Source organism: Oryctolagus cuniculus, chromosome 2 (genome assembly GCF_964237555.1).
Source record: "Oryctolagus cuniculus chromosome 2, mOryCun1.1, whole genome shotgun sequence".
Lineage (NCBI taxonomy): Eukaryota > Metazoa > Chordata > Mammalia > Lagomorpha > Leporidae > Oryctolagus > Oryctolagus cuniculus.
Window position 1 is genome coordinate 49,355,551 of NC_091433.1, and position 15,577 is coordinate 49,371,127.

The window sequence follows — 15,577 nt, forward strand, 5'->3', positions numbered from 1 at the left end:
CATGTCATGTGCAAAAAGGGATAGTTTGACTTCCTCCTTCCCAATTTGTATCCTTTCGATTTTTTTCTTGCCTGCTCTCTCTGGCTAAACTTCCATGACTAACTAAATAGCCATAGTGGCTGTGGGCATCCTTGTCTGGTTCCAGATCTTAGGGGGAATGCTGCCAGCTTTTCTCCATTCAATAAGATGCTTGCCATGGGTTTATTGTATATTGCCTTGATTTTGTTGAGGAATGTATATTCTATATACATTTTTTGCTTAAGGTTTTCATCATGAAAGCATGTTGTAGTTTATCAAAGGCCTTCTCTGCATCTGTTGGGATAATCATATGATTTTTGTTCTTTAGTTTGTAAATGTGGTATATCACCTTGATTTGCAAAGGTTGAATCATCCCTGCATTCTGGGGATAAAGCCCACTTGGTCAGGGTGAATGCTGTTTATGATATGTTGTTAGATTAGATTAGCTATTTTGAGGATTTTTGCATTTTTATTCATCAAGGGTAATGGTCTATAGTTCTTTGTTGAATATTTTCCAGGTTTAGATATTAGGATGTCTGGTAGAATGCAGCAGAGAAGCCATCTGGTCCCGGGCTTTCCTTTGTTGGGAGGGTCCTTATTACTGATTCAACCTCTGTCTTGGTTATTGGCCTGTTTATGTTTTCTATACTTTTATGACTCAATTTTGGTATATTGTATGTGTCTAGGAATCTACTTTTTCTAGCTTTCCCAATTTGTTGGCATACAGCTCTCTGTAGTAATTTCTGATGATTCTTTTTCTTTAAATATTTATTTATGTGAATGTCAGAGTTACACAGAGGAGAGGCAGAGAGAGAGGTCTTCCATCTGATGGTTTACTCCCCAGTTGGCTGCAGTGGCCAGAGCTGTGCTGATATGGAGCCAGGAGCTTCTTCCAGGTCTCCCATGCAGGTGCAGGGGCCCAATGACTTGGTCCATCTTGTACTGCTTTCCCAGGCCACAGCAGAGAGCTGGATTGGAAATGGAGCAGCTGGGTCTCGAATTGGTGCGAGATGCTGGCACTGCAGGCACCGGCTTTTATCTGTTGTGCCACAGTGCCGGCCCCATCAGGTACTTTCTAAGCAGGTCAAGACCAGTCTCATCAGACAGGGGTAAATGGTTTACTTTTATGGGAAGGAAGAATGAGTGATACTTTCTCTCTCCATGTCACCTTTCTAATTCTCAGCATCCTTCTCACAATCACAGCTTTTTCTTTCACATAAGTGAGGCTGTGAATTCCTCCTATGTTATGATTCAGCAACTGAAGAATCCTGCTGTTTCAGTTACACCAGCTGAATAGAACTGAAAATTGTTTATTTTTATGAAATCATAAAAAATGACTGTTTTACTGTTTCTTGAACAGAGAATTTAAACTTCCTAAATCTCTTACTTTGTTTATAAAAACTTACTAGTGCAGTTAGAAACATTCAGCCTTCTACTCTCCTAAAATTCCTGATAAGCACCTCACTGTGTCTTGGCAGTGGAAATTTGGTTTGGATAAATCATGACTATAAAAGGAATTGTAATACAGGTGAACACAGGTAGTCCTTTAAGTTACTGCTCTATTATTAATTCAAACTTTAAAGTTTTCAATCCTAAGAAGAGGGGAAGATAATTCTAGATTTCTATCCTGGTAGGGCCTTGTTTCTAATCTTTGTTTTAATACTGAATCTCTTATAAATATGAAGCAACTATGGCTATTTTAATGACAAAGGTAGTGAATACATTAACTACTCAAATTATGGATGGGCCAGAGGAGAAGATGATTTTACAGTTAACTTCCAGGAATGGTTCCGGGACAACATTGAAAAAGTAGCTAAGGGAGATCTTGTTTCTTCCATTCTCAGGTCATAAGAATGTCTAGAAAGCTGGGGAATTAGGAAACCATTCACTAACTGCTGGATGCATGAACCAGGAGGGTGTCATCTCCAGAATAATTGGCTCCTAGGTCATACGATCTTAGCTGTAATTTCTTGTTAGTCAGCTTTTTGTCTCTAAAACCAAATGCTTAAAACGAGCAAAGGAGGGAGTTTATTTTGGTTCCTGGTTTTGGAGGTTCACACTTCAAGAATGTGTAGGGCATTGGTTTGGCCACCAAAAGAACCTGGAGGCTGGTAATAGTGAAGGAATGAACACACACTGAGCTAGGAAATAGACAATGGCCAGGTCCAACTTGATTTTTATAACCAACCCTCTCATGAGAACTATCTTCCATGAGTGTCCCCAATGACCTGAGGACCTCTGACGAGGCCCACCTCTTGGAAACTATAATGGGATTGATCTGTACTGTCCTAGAATTGTCAACCTATAACTTTGGAATTAAGTTCATGAGTTTGAGAGCCATATCTTAATTTATTTATTTGCATGAATTTCATAAATACATCTTTAGGAACATAGTAATTCTTCCCACTGTAGCCACCCTCCCGCCCATACTCCCATTCGTGTTCCTCCTCTGTCCCCTATTTCCAGTCTTACTTTTTTACTAAGATCTATTTTCAATTAGTTTTATACACATAAAATCTACTGTATTCTAGGTAAGGAGTTCCACACTTTGTAGGAGAAAAAGAAAAAGAAGAAAGAAAAAGAAAAACTTTTTCAACAGTCCAGACAAGGGCTGTTCAAAGTCGTTGCATCTTGAAGTTAATTTTGTTTCCCATTTCCCTTTTTTCTCCTTCCCCTTCTCTTTTTTCTTTTAGTGTTCTTTTTTTTTAGAAACTTAATTATCTTTAAAGAAGAACCCAAGAATGATACATCTTTGTGAGCACTTAGACATATAGCTTATGAGACATAAGAATATCATCCTCCAATTAATACACTAAAATGAAGTAATTCTTTGAGAATAAGTTTTACTATTAACTGTCATAATACAAATCTTCAAGGACAGAGGTCCTTCATGGAAAGTTAGTGCACAGTGACTCCTGTTGTTAATTTAACAATTAAAACTTATGTATGATATCAGTGATCACCTGAGTATCTTAATGTGAGCTGCCTAGAATATGGAAGCCTTTTGAATCCACAAACTCTATTAGTATCTACACAAGGCCATAAGCAAAGTGGAAGTTCTCTTCTCCCTTCAGAGAAAAGTACATTCTCCTTTGATGACCTCTTCTTTTCTGTGTGGTCTCACTCACAGAGGTCCTTCATGTAGGACACTTTTTGCCACAGTATGTTGGCTTTCCATGCCTGAAATGGGAGCCATTTCTTATTTAAACCATAGCATTTAACCTCTAGCTCCTTGCAATTCATATCCTTATTATGCACACCATATAACCGTTAAAGCCCCAGTAGTTCCAAGATCTTAAGTTAATTCAACATTAATTCAAATTCCAAAGTTCCATCTGGGACTGAAGGCAAACTCTTGCTGTGAGCCTGTAAAAATCCAAGTCAAACATTTCCAAGGTAAAATAGCAGGCTAGGCACAGGTGTACATTTCTATTCTAAAAAGGGGGAGACAAATAGAAAGGATCAATTGGAACAAGCAGGTCCAAAACCCAAGACAAGCATTGAATCCTAAAGCTCCATGTTCGGCACTGGAGCTCATTGTTGAAGATGAGCTTTAAAGGCTCTGGCAGCCAATGCTTCAGTTCCTACAGGTTGCAGCCTTATCTTTGCAGTTTCACTAGGCATTGCCCTGGTGGCAACTCTCTTCAGCAGCTTCCACTCGACATTTCTGGCCTGCATTTCTCTAGTGGAGGCTCTTTTTAGTGGATTCAATCCTACGACAAGTCTTTTCGGTATCCAAGGTGTCTGAAATATCTTTTGTAATATAAGTGGAGATCTCTAGGCCTCCATTGCTCTGCTGGTCTTTGCCCACATGGCTGCTCTCTGAGGTTGTACGGTGTTGTCTGTAGCTAACTAAGGCTTGCTTGGCATGCTCCTTGCAGTTTTTCTTGGTGGGTTTCTCACGTTGTAGGTACCTAATGTATTTCTTGGATCTCCACTGTGGCTTTCCTCCCATAGCTCCTTGGCATTGCCCAACCAGGGGCTCTATGAAGGGGCTCCAATTCTGCTGCACAACTCTAGCTGTCCTCTCAAACTTTACTTTGAAATCTTGTTGGAAGCCATTATGACTCCCTAACTTTTTAAAAAGATTTATTTATTTGACAGGCCGAGTTAGAGAGGGAGATGGAAAGAGAAAAGTCTTATACCTGCAGGTTCACTCCAAATGGCCACAATGGCCATGCCTAGGCCAGAGTGAAGTCAGAAGCCATGAACTTCATCTGGGTTTCCCACATGGGTGCAGGGGCCCAAGCACTTGGGCCATCTTCTGCTCTTCCAGGTGCATTTAGCAGGGAGCTGGATTGGAAGTGGAGCAGCCAGGACTCAAAACTAGTGCCCATATGGGATGCTGGTGCTGTGGTGTAGGGGGTAAAGCTATCACCTGCAGCTATGCCATGGCGCCAGCCCCAACCCCCTACTCTTGTATTCTGCACACCTATAAACCAGCATCATGTGGACAATGCCATGGTCTGCTGCTAACATGAGCTGTGCCCAGACCTGCTTGAACTAGGGCTTGAACCATCTTGAACATGCTTGAACAAGCAGCCCCAGAGCACTTTACCACAAGCTAGAGTCTACAGTTGGCCCTGGGGTTTCACAGAAGCAATTCTATTCTATGCTTCCAGGCCTCTGTGTCTATGATGGGAGGGGCATTCTCAACAGTCTCTGAAGTGTGGATGGATGTTTGATGCGGTAGTTAATATGCCTGCATCCCGTATTGGAGTGCCTGTGTTTGTGTGCAGGCTCTGCTCCAGACTCCAGCTTCCTGTCTGCACATAATGGAAGGTAGCAGGAGATGGTTCAAGTAGTTGTGTTCCCGTCAGTCATGTTGGAGAATCTGGGTTCCTGGGTTTGGCCTGACCTAGCTCTCACTGATTTGGGCATTTTCGGAGAGTGAACTAGTAGCTGGGAGCGCTCTCTCTCTCTCCATATCTGTCATTCAAATAAAATAAATTTCCGAAACGTCTTCAGAGTCTTTGTCCCGATATGTCCATGCTGGGTGTTCTATGTTATATTTGCTACAAATATTTCATGTGCAATTTGTCTTTTTAAAAAAGTCTCCTGGTGGAAGAATTGGAATTTTAATGTGTTCAAGTTTAGCAATTTTAATTTATAAATTTTTGTCTCTTGAAAAAGGTCTTTCCTATTGTTGTAGCAAAATATATATTCTCTTTAATTCTTCCAGGTTTTTGCTTTGTGCAAATGGTATGAGTTAGGGCCTAATTTTACTTAGGTATATATTCTCTTGCATCAACACTACTTAGTTAATTCTTTCATAAGTAACATGAAATATCACTTATTATAATATATTCATGGTTCATATACATATGGGTTTGTTTCTGGACTCTTTATTCTGTTTCAAAGATTTATATATGTAGTTCCATGCATTAATTAGCATAATATTATAATTCATCTTATAGTTAGGTAGGGCAAATAATCTTCCTTGTCCTCCTTTTTCTTAATTATCTTGGCTGTTCTTATACATTAATTTTTCATAATTTTAGAACAAGTTTGCCAAGTTCTGTTACAAATTCTTCAGAGTTTTGTTATAATTGAATTAACTTTATAAATTAATTTGGAAAGTTTTGTATCTTTACTGAGTCTTTTAATCTAATAACTTCAAGTATCTTTCCATTTATGGTAGTCTCCTCTTCCATCTTTCAATAAGGTTTTACAATATTTTTAACAAGATGTTGCATATTTTGAATTGAATTCAACCTTAGGAATTTTACAGTGTTTGTTTCATTTATGGTGGATGTAATTGTTTCAAAGGAAATGCATTAATAATTGTTTATTGATCTTGTGCCTGATTTCTTTGCTGGAATATTTATTAGCTTAATTGTTACATAATTTTTAGTTTTGAAAAACCTTCTACAAAGATAGTAAAGCATAGGTCATGTGTAAAAATTTTGCTAGTTTTGTTTGCAGAAAACAAATAACTAAAGATTATAAGACAAAATAGCAATCTGAGATAATGTTTGAGCTATATAAAATAGAAAAATGCTAATGTGGAAGGCAAAACCACTTATAATAAACAAAGGAAAAATGATAACCAAAATGGAAAATAGTTAAAGGTGGTGATTATACAATTTGTAAAAACAGGAATGTACATCTTTAATAAATGTAGAACAGAGGTCAAGCTAATTAAATAGGAAATGTCAGTCAATGTTTTTCTCTATCAGATTAGCAAAGACATACAAATGATAATCTTGATTGTTATTAGTTTGGAAAGAGACAGTCTTTTTACTCAGTCTTTTACTTCTAAAGCTCCTTTTTATAAGATTCTGTAGTAACAGATAACTTAAGGTTTGAAGCACTCCTTCAATTTCTCTTTTAGGAATTCTAAGACATGCATTTCTGAGATGTATTAATTGGCTTATGAGGGATTGTCTGCGGTTGAAACCATTTGATTTAAAATGGTTTTTAAATGATTTTAAGTTACAGAACTTCTCAGATTTATATACATACACTGTAAAATTTGAGAAAATATAAAACAGTTTTTGCCTAAACTTACTTGATCATAGAATTATTTTGACATACTCTTATGTCAAAGGATTAGATCACCACACAGTGTGACTCGAGAGATACTGGCTTGGTGACATGACTATGCAGTAAGTGTGTTCACATTGTATAAAACAGCAAAAATGGTAGTATTCTAAATGTTTAAGCGCAATTAGTGTTTAAATAAATCATCCTACTTTGATTTTATTGAATAGTGTAGTCATAAAATAAACTTCAGAAAAATAATTAATGTGGAGAGAATGTTTGATATTTTATAATATGAAAAATCAGTCCATGAAGCTCTAAATGTAGTATTGTACTTTGGAGTACATAGATACATAGAAATGTGTGGAGAGAAAATCATCAATGTTAGTAGTTGTAACTAAGAGCTAATCAGGGCCGGCGCCGCGGCTCACTAGGCTAATCCTCTGCCTAGCGGCGCCGGCACACCGGGTTCTAGTCCCGGTCGGGGCGCCGGATTCTGTCCCGGTTGCCCCTCTTCCAGGCCAGCTCTCTGCTGTGGCCAGGGAGTGCAGTGGAGGATGGCCCAGGTGCTTGGGCCCTGCACCCCATGGGAGACCAGGAGAAGCACCTGGCTCCTGGCTCCTACCATCGGATCAGCGCGCCGGCCGCGGTGGCCATTGGAGGGTGAACCAACGGCAAAGGAAGACCTTTCTCTCTGTCTCTCTCTCCCACTGTCCACTCTGCCCGTCAAAAAAAAAAAAAAAAAAAAAAAAAAAAAAAAAAAAAGCTAATCAGGAGGTTATTTGTGACTCTAGTTTTCTCTTATTTTTTCCTTCCACAAAAATTCCCTTTAAGAAAAATGTTATTTCTCAAATTACAACAAATGGGTTGTTTCTTATATTTCCATAGATTAATGCTAGATATGCACCCTCCTACTCCTCCATTCCTTTTGTTTGTGACCCCTAGTGAATTCTGCTCATACTACAAATATAAATTTGTACTGCATTTATATATATATATATAAAAATATATATAAATATGACTGCATTTAATAGCCAGTGTAGCTGTCCTTACCCTTTATAGGTGACATTTAATACATGAATTTTAGTCTGAGTTTGTCTTTAGTGCAAAAAATAATACCCTTTTAAGGCATCTGTTGCATTTTAAAATGTGTATTCAGATAATATCTTCCTCATTAAATATTAACCTCACAACTGAATAGATGACATGAAATTTGAACACTTCCTACTTCTGCGGACATTCTGTCATGAATGGCAGGCCAATAATCGCTTTGATTCTTGGGCAGATGTGTTTTACATTTCCTTCTGCTTTATAACACTGCTCGTGGGAATGGGGGCACGTTGTGCAGCTCTCTGGAGGGATCATCAGTCACTCTGACTTTCTTTGAAGTAGGTCCACTCTTCTAAAGCCTTCCTTCTCTGTTTTGCACTTCCAATTTTGGCTTTCCTTGCCCTTATTATTTTTCAAGTTCCTTATATTGTCCCTGTCCCAGGTTCTCATCAGTAGCAACTTGTGTTTCACTCTGAAGAACTGATTTTATTTACATGCAACTCTTTTCTCATGACCATGAAGAATTTCCTTGAGTTGTCTCACCTTTGTGTTATAGAACTCTCAACCCTGGTTTGCTCACTCAGTACCCATATGGCTAATCATGGACATCACATTGGTAGAAGTAGATACTTACTTCACAAAATTTAGAGCAAGGCATATGGTTAGGTATTTAGGGTAAGGAGTCTTACAGCTTGAAGTTGGGGTTGAGAGGTGTGTGTTCAGCTTCTGTGTGGGTCTCTGATTGACCTGGAGTGCTTGTGACCTTTGGTCATTGATAGGACAGCCATCATGTTTTGGGAATTTTGATGACAGCATTGGGGGCTTCAGTCAATCTGGAGGTTATGTGCAGGTGGTTGTTACATTTTGCTTGGGATCTAGGGTTCTTGAAAAATGAAACAAAAGACCAAACATCTAGATATTATCAATAGAGATGATAAATGGCTTCATGTGTTTTGTGGTATGGGATCCTGTGGCACTGAGTGGACCTCATATTAACAGGTTAATCTTAGTGAGAGGTTGATGTGCAGTCATCAAAGTGGGGCAAAGAAACTTTAAGGTAAGGGAGGGAGACTCCAAAGACTGTGGGAGATTAGACTGAAAATACCTATATCTACATCAACGGCACTATGTAGAACATCAGTTTCTTTAGGAAATGAAAAATGCATTTTTCTGTGCTCTAATATTGGTAACTAAAAATGCATAGTCTTAACAACAAATCACAGCTCTCAGGAAAGCTATAAAACTCCTTCCCTGTTAGTATCGGAACACATCTTGGCCCCCAATTTTTCCTTTTCTGTGTTATGGATACAGGCTGCCTTTCTTTTGGGGTTTCTTCATGTCTCAGCCACAGAGTAAAGATCCAGAGATTTTTGAGGTTCAAAGTGTACCTGGGTAAAGACTTAGTTTAGGCACATTTAAAAAGAGCTACAATCAGTAAGGACCCTGGGGGCCATTCAGAGAGGTTTGGATTTTCACCACAAGGATCCTCCGATCTTTTAAATAATCAGAGCGTGGTCTTATTGATACCAAGTGTGATACAATGAAATAAAGTGGAGTAAATTAGAGACTGGATATTAGTAGTAAGAAATGTGAGGAAATCAATTAGGATAGCTACAAATACTTCTTTGTTGGGAGACAGAGGGATGTTATAGATAAAAATATTGATAGGAGGCTTGGGAAATGAATTGGCAAGGGACAGAAACCCAGCCGAAAGTTGTTTAGGCCAAGAATGAAGTTATTGGCTCATGAACGTTAGTAGCTTTTATGTCATAGTTTATGGTCCTTGTGTTCTCATATACAATCAGTAAAAAATCTTATGGGGATCCTTGAATATTCTGACATTTATGAGTTGAGTTGTGAATCTAAAATTATATAAAGTTATCAAAGTTTCTAAATTCTATCATTCAAGACTAGGAATTAAAGTCTCCTTACCTTCCATATAGTGATAACTGTAAGTGGTTATAATTTGATTTTTGATCTGATTTTTGGACAAATGGATTCTCACTCCTTTAGCAATGTTCTCTTTCCTTGTTTCTTCTCTGTATATTTGATGTTATTCTACAGTATTTCAGGAGTTTTACCTTTAATCAAACAAAACATAAAGAAAAATAATAGTAAATAGCTTCTTTCATATTCCCCTTTATTATCCATCGGCATTCTAAGGATAATCACTTTTTATTTAAACCAGAAAGATGTAGATCAGTCTTCTTAGTAATTTGTAAATGTCGCAAGCTTGGTTTTCTTACTCCCAATCTCTGTGTTTTTTCTCTTCATCTGGAACATTTTTTTTTCAAGCTTTTCTTGGCTCCCTCATGGTCATCTTGGTGGCAGATCAACTGCCATGTATTCCAAAATGCCTTCTCGGGCCTCTGAGGCAGCCCTACCTTCCTGCTTCCCTTTCTCATTTTATCTTGGTTTGTTTTCCTTGTAGAATATACTTGATATAATCTAAGGTCACTTTGTTTATGTCCAGGTTTACTTGATCACTTTATATCCTGCTAGAATGTCAGCTTCAAGAGATCATGTGCCTTATCTAACATGTGTAGCCTCAGCACCTAGAAGAGTATTAGACACATTGTCTCTAAACTCTTGAATAAATGCAATTTTTTCTTACCTTTTCCACTCTAACATGTTTTTGTATTACCCATTTTAGTGTTCTCTGTTCAACTTCTCAGGCATGTTCCTGAAGCATAATTTCATTGATTTCCTACTGTTTCAAAAGAGTATTAGAGCAGATATCATCCCTCTTATTGCTCCTTTCATCCATCTCACTTCTTTAGAATATTATGTTCAATAATATATCACTCTCAAAAAATGTGATTTAAGTTATGCAAACTTCATGTATTTTCTATATACTGACCCAGGAATGTAGTGATACTTTCTACCCTAATTACCCACTGACCCATGATTCCAACCTCCTTCTTCCTCCCTCTCCTATTCCCACTCTTAGTTCTTATGAAGCTCTATTTTCAGTTAACTTCATACTCATTAGATTAACCCTACACCAAGTAAAGAGTTCAGCATACAGCATGACAAAAAACGGTGTTCCTCAACAGCTGAGACAGGCCGTAAACAATTGTCAAATCTCAAAATGTCAATTCCACTTTTTTATATTTTCTCGGTACTCTGTTACCACAGACCAGAGAAAAGATGGTATTTGTTATTTTGGGCCTGGCTTATTTAAGTATAATGGTTTCAAGTCACATCCATTTTGTTGCAAGAGACAGGATTTCATTTTTTTTTTTTACCACTGAGTAGTATTCCATAGTGTATATATCCCATAATTTCTTTATCCAGTCTCCAGTTGATGAACATCTGGATTGATTCTATATCTTAGCTACTGTGAATTGAGCTGCAATAAACACGCAGGTACAGATCACTCTTTGACATTATGATATTATTTCATTTGGGTGAATTCCCAGCAGTGGCATGGCTAGGTCATACGGTAGGTCTATATTCAGATTTCTGAGGTACCTACATACTGTCTTCCTCAGTGGCTGCAGCAGTTTACATTCCCACCAACAGTGGCTTAGGGTACCTTTTCTCCCATATCCTCACTAGCATTTGTTGTTTGTTGATTTCTGTATGAAAGCCATTCTGACTGGGGTAAAGTGAAACCTTATTGTGGTTTTGATTTGCATTTCATGTGCTGAGCATTTTTTCATGTGTCTGTTGGCCATTTAGATTTCCTCTTTTAAAAAGTGCCTGTTCAGGTTCTTTGCCTTTTCTTAACTAGATTGTTTGTTTCGGTGTTGTTGAGTTTCTTGAGTCCTTTATAGATTCTGGAGGTTAATCTTTTATCAGTTGCATAGTTCGCAAATATTTTCTCCCGTTCTGTCAGTTGCCCCTTCACTTCGCTGATTTTTTTTTTTTTTTTTGCAGTGCAGAAGCTTCTCAGCTTGATATAATCCCATTTTTAAATTTTGGATTTGATTGCCTGTGCTTCTAGGGTCTTTTCAAAAAAGTTTCGCCTATGCCAATGTCTTGCAGAGTTTCCCCAATGTTCTCTGGATATTTGATAGTATTGGGTCATAGATTTAGATCTTTCATCCATTTTGAGTGAGTGAATTTTTCTGTAATGCATAAGGTAGGGGTCTTGTTTCATACTTCAGCATTCAGAGATCCAGTTTTCTCAGTACCATTTGTTGAAGAGACTGTCCTTTCTCTGGGGACTTATTTTTGCTCCTTTGTCAAAGATAAGTTGGTTGTAGATGTGTGGAATGACTTCTGGAATTTCTGTTCTGTTCCATAGTTGTAAACATCAATTTTTGTGCCAGTCTCCAACTGTATTGATTTTAACTGGCCTATAGTATGTCTTAAAATTTGATATTGTAATGCCCCTGGCTTTGTTTTTGTTGTAGAAGATTGCTTTAGCTATTCAGGATCTCATGTGTTTCCATGTGAATTATAGCATAGTTTTTCCTAGATCTGAGAAGAATGTCATTAGTATTTTGATTGGGATAACCTTGAATCTATAAATTGCTTTTGGTAGCATGGACAGCTTGATGATGTCAATTCTTGGAATCCATAAATGTGGAAGATTTTTCCGTTTTTAATAATATTTCTTTCTTTGTAATATTCATGAAAGCAATCTGACACATTAAGTTAAATTTATTCCATTTATTCCAAAGTATTTAATTTTTGTAGCTATTGTGAATAGGTTTGATCTTAGAAGTTCTGTCTCAGTCATGGCATTGTCTGTTTATACAAAGGCTTTTGCTTATTATGTGTTAATTTTATATCCTGTCACTTTACTAAACTCTGTGTTCCAATAGTATCTTAGTGGAGTCTTTTGGATCCTCTATATATAGAATCATGTCATCTGCAAATATTGATAGCTTGACTTCCTCCTTTCTAATTTTATCTCATTGATTCCTTTTTCTTGCCTAATGGCTCTGGCTAAAACTTTCAAAACTATTTTGAATAGTAATACTGAGAGTAGGCATCTTTGTGTGGTCCCAGGACTTAGTGGGAATGCTTACATTTTTGCCCATTAAATAAGATGCTGGCCGTGGGTTTGTCATAAATTACCTTTATTGTGTTGAGGAATGTTCCTTCTAGATCCAATTTGCTTAAGGCTTTCATAATGAAAGGATTTTGTATTTTACCAAATGCTTTCTCTGTATCTATTGAGATGATCTTATGGTTTTTGCTCTTCAGTTTATTATTGTGATGTATCACATTTGCTGGTTTGTGAATGTTGAACCATCCCTGCATACCAAGGATAAATCCCACTTGGTCCAGGTGAATGATCTTTCTGATGTGTTGTTGGATTTGGTATTTTGTTAAGGACTTCTGCGTTTATATTCATCATGGACATTGGTTTATAGTTTTCTTACTCTGTTTCTTTTTCTGGTTTAAGAATTATGGTGATGCTGGCTTTATAGAGTTTTGGAAAATTCCTTCTCTTTGAACTGTTGTGAATAACTTTAGAAGAATTGGAGTTAGTTCTTCCTTAAGTGGGAGGTAGAATTCAGCAATAAAGCTATCTGGTCCTGGACATTTCTTTGTTGGCAGGATCTTTATTGCTGATTCAGTCTCTGTCTTGGTTATTGGTCTGTTTAGGTTGTCTGTGTGTTCATGGCTCAATTTTGGCAGATTTTATGTATTTCCAGAATCTATCCATTTCTTCTAGGTTCCTCAATTTGTTAGTATACAGCTCTTTGTAGTACTTCCCAATTATGCTTTTATTTCTGTGGTATCTGTTACATTTCCTTTTTCATCTCTGATTTTATTGATTTGAGTCTTTCTTTTTCTTGGTCAGTTGAATGAATGGGATATCAATTTTTTTTTTCAAAAAAAACCCACAGGTCTTCACTGATCTTTTGCGTTTTGTTTTATTCTCTAATTTTAATGATTTCTTTCCTCCTAATTTTGAGTTTGATTTGTTTTTTTCTAGATCCTTGAGATACACTGATAACTCATTTATTTGGTTCCTTTTCCCTGATACGGGCACCAGTTGCTATAAACTTCCCTCTTAATACTGCTTATGCTGTATCCCATAAGTTTTGATATGTGGTATTGTGAACTTTATTCATTTCTTGAAATTTTTTTCTCTTGATTTCTTCTGTGACTGTTCACTTAGGAGTATGTTGTTCAGTCTCCATGTGTGGGGAGCCATTGCACCGCACCCTAAAGATGGCACCGGCTCCTTTCTCCCGGAAGGACTGGCGAGAAACAAACAACTCCTAATAAGGAGATGGCTGAGCTCCCTTCTGGCTTCCGCATTGCTGTACCAATCAATCCTTGCCACTTGGCTGCTTTTGATTGGTGTGCTGATGGCTATAAGAGGGATGGGAGAGGGAAGGAGGGGGAAGAAGAAGCTTGTTCAAGGTTCCTGAATAAACTGCTTGAAGAAGAGTTCGGGTTGTGTCTTCCTTGCTGGTCGAGGGACGCGACAACTGGTGGCCCGTACGGGGACCATCTCGAACGCGAACTCAGAACTTCCTGCAGTCAGGGCAGCGCTGGTAAGTCCCCCAGGAAAATAAGGTGAGGATCTGCGATAAGAGCGGGCAGTCCTGCGATAATAGCGGGAGGGTAGTTCTGCGATTAAAGCAGAGGAAGTTCTGCGACAAAAGCAGAAGGAGCTCTGACCCGTGGCCAGGGAAAGAGCGCAATTTTTGACGATGGGTAATTCACAGTCCCATCAAATTTTTCTGGCGCTGAATGCGCTGCTTCGAGAAAACGGTTTGAAACTTAAGCCTAGTACGTTGCATAGGTTTTTACGTAACTGAGATACCATTGCACCCTGGTATGGAGTTTCGGGAAGCCTTACTATCCCTTCATGGGACAAACTAGGCAGGGATTTGGATTTTGCATTTGAACAGGGTAATCTTGAAGGGGGAGTGAGACCAATATGGAAGTTAGTGCGAGCATGCCTCGAGGATGAGCAGTGTAGTGAAGCTATTCTGAGCGGTCAAGCTGCCTTGGAGGAGCTTCAGGAAGAGCGCTCCGAGAGAGCTGCCAGTGAAAAAGGGAAAACTTTGAAGGAGAGTCAGAAAAGAACTAGGAAAAAACTGTACCCTGATCTTTCCAAGTTGCCCAGCCCCTCCTTAGTAAGTAGTACTAGTGCAGAAAGTAGCTCAGAAAGCAGCAGTGAGTCTGAAGAGTGTGGCGATAACAAAGAGTCTGGTATAAAGCAAGTACGGGAATTGAATCGGCAAATGAGGATTTCCAAAAATTATAGCCGCTGAGCCATTACCAGGTGCTTCAAATATATTTACGGATGGGTCAAAAACAGGCTGTGGGGTTTGTATGGTAGAGGGTAATGACCCAGTATTTCATCAGTTTCAGCCAGGCTCACCTCAAGTTGTGGAATTAAAAATACTTATTGAAGTCCTTAAGCAGTGCTCTTTTGCCTTTAACTTGTTGTCAGATTCCTTATATGTGGTGAACACATTAAAGATATTGGAAACCGCAGGACCGATTAAACCTTCTAGCCCAATTGCATCCCTAACGTCAGGTGATTGCTCATTGTCTGGATGCATGGGCCGCCTGGGGGAGACCCCAGGTGCTAAAAACTGATAATGGCCCAGCCTATACATCTCAAACCTTTACCACCTTTTGCCAAAAAATGGAGGTTCAACTTGTCCATGGATTGCCATACAATCCTCAGGGCCAGGGCATAATTGAGCGAGCACACTGCACACTGAAAGAATATCTTTTAAAACAAAAAGGGGGAGTTGGCTATAGCCACACCCCGAGAGAGAGAATTGCCTTGGTCTTATTTACAATTAATTTTTTAAATTTGGATGTGCATGGGCACTCAGCCACGGACAGGCATCAGCAACAAGGAAACCCAAGTAGAGGGTTGGTAAAATGGAAAGATCTCTTGACGGGCCAGTGGCGTGGCCCTGATCCCGTGCTGGCATGGGCACGAGGTGCTGTTTGTGTTTTTCCACAGGATCAACATGACCCGTGTGGGTTCCGGAGCGAGCGGTCAGGCGGGTCTGCCACGAGGAGAATCCTGCCGTTGCTTTTGATACTTCTGCCTCAAATGCAGCGGACACTGGCGGAGCAGAGATGG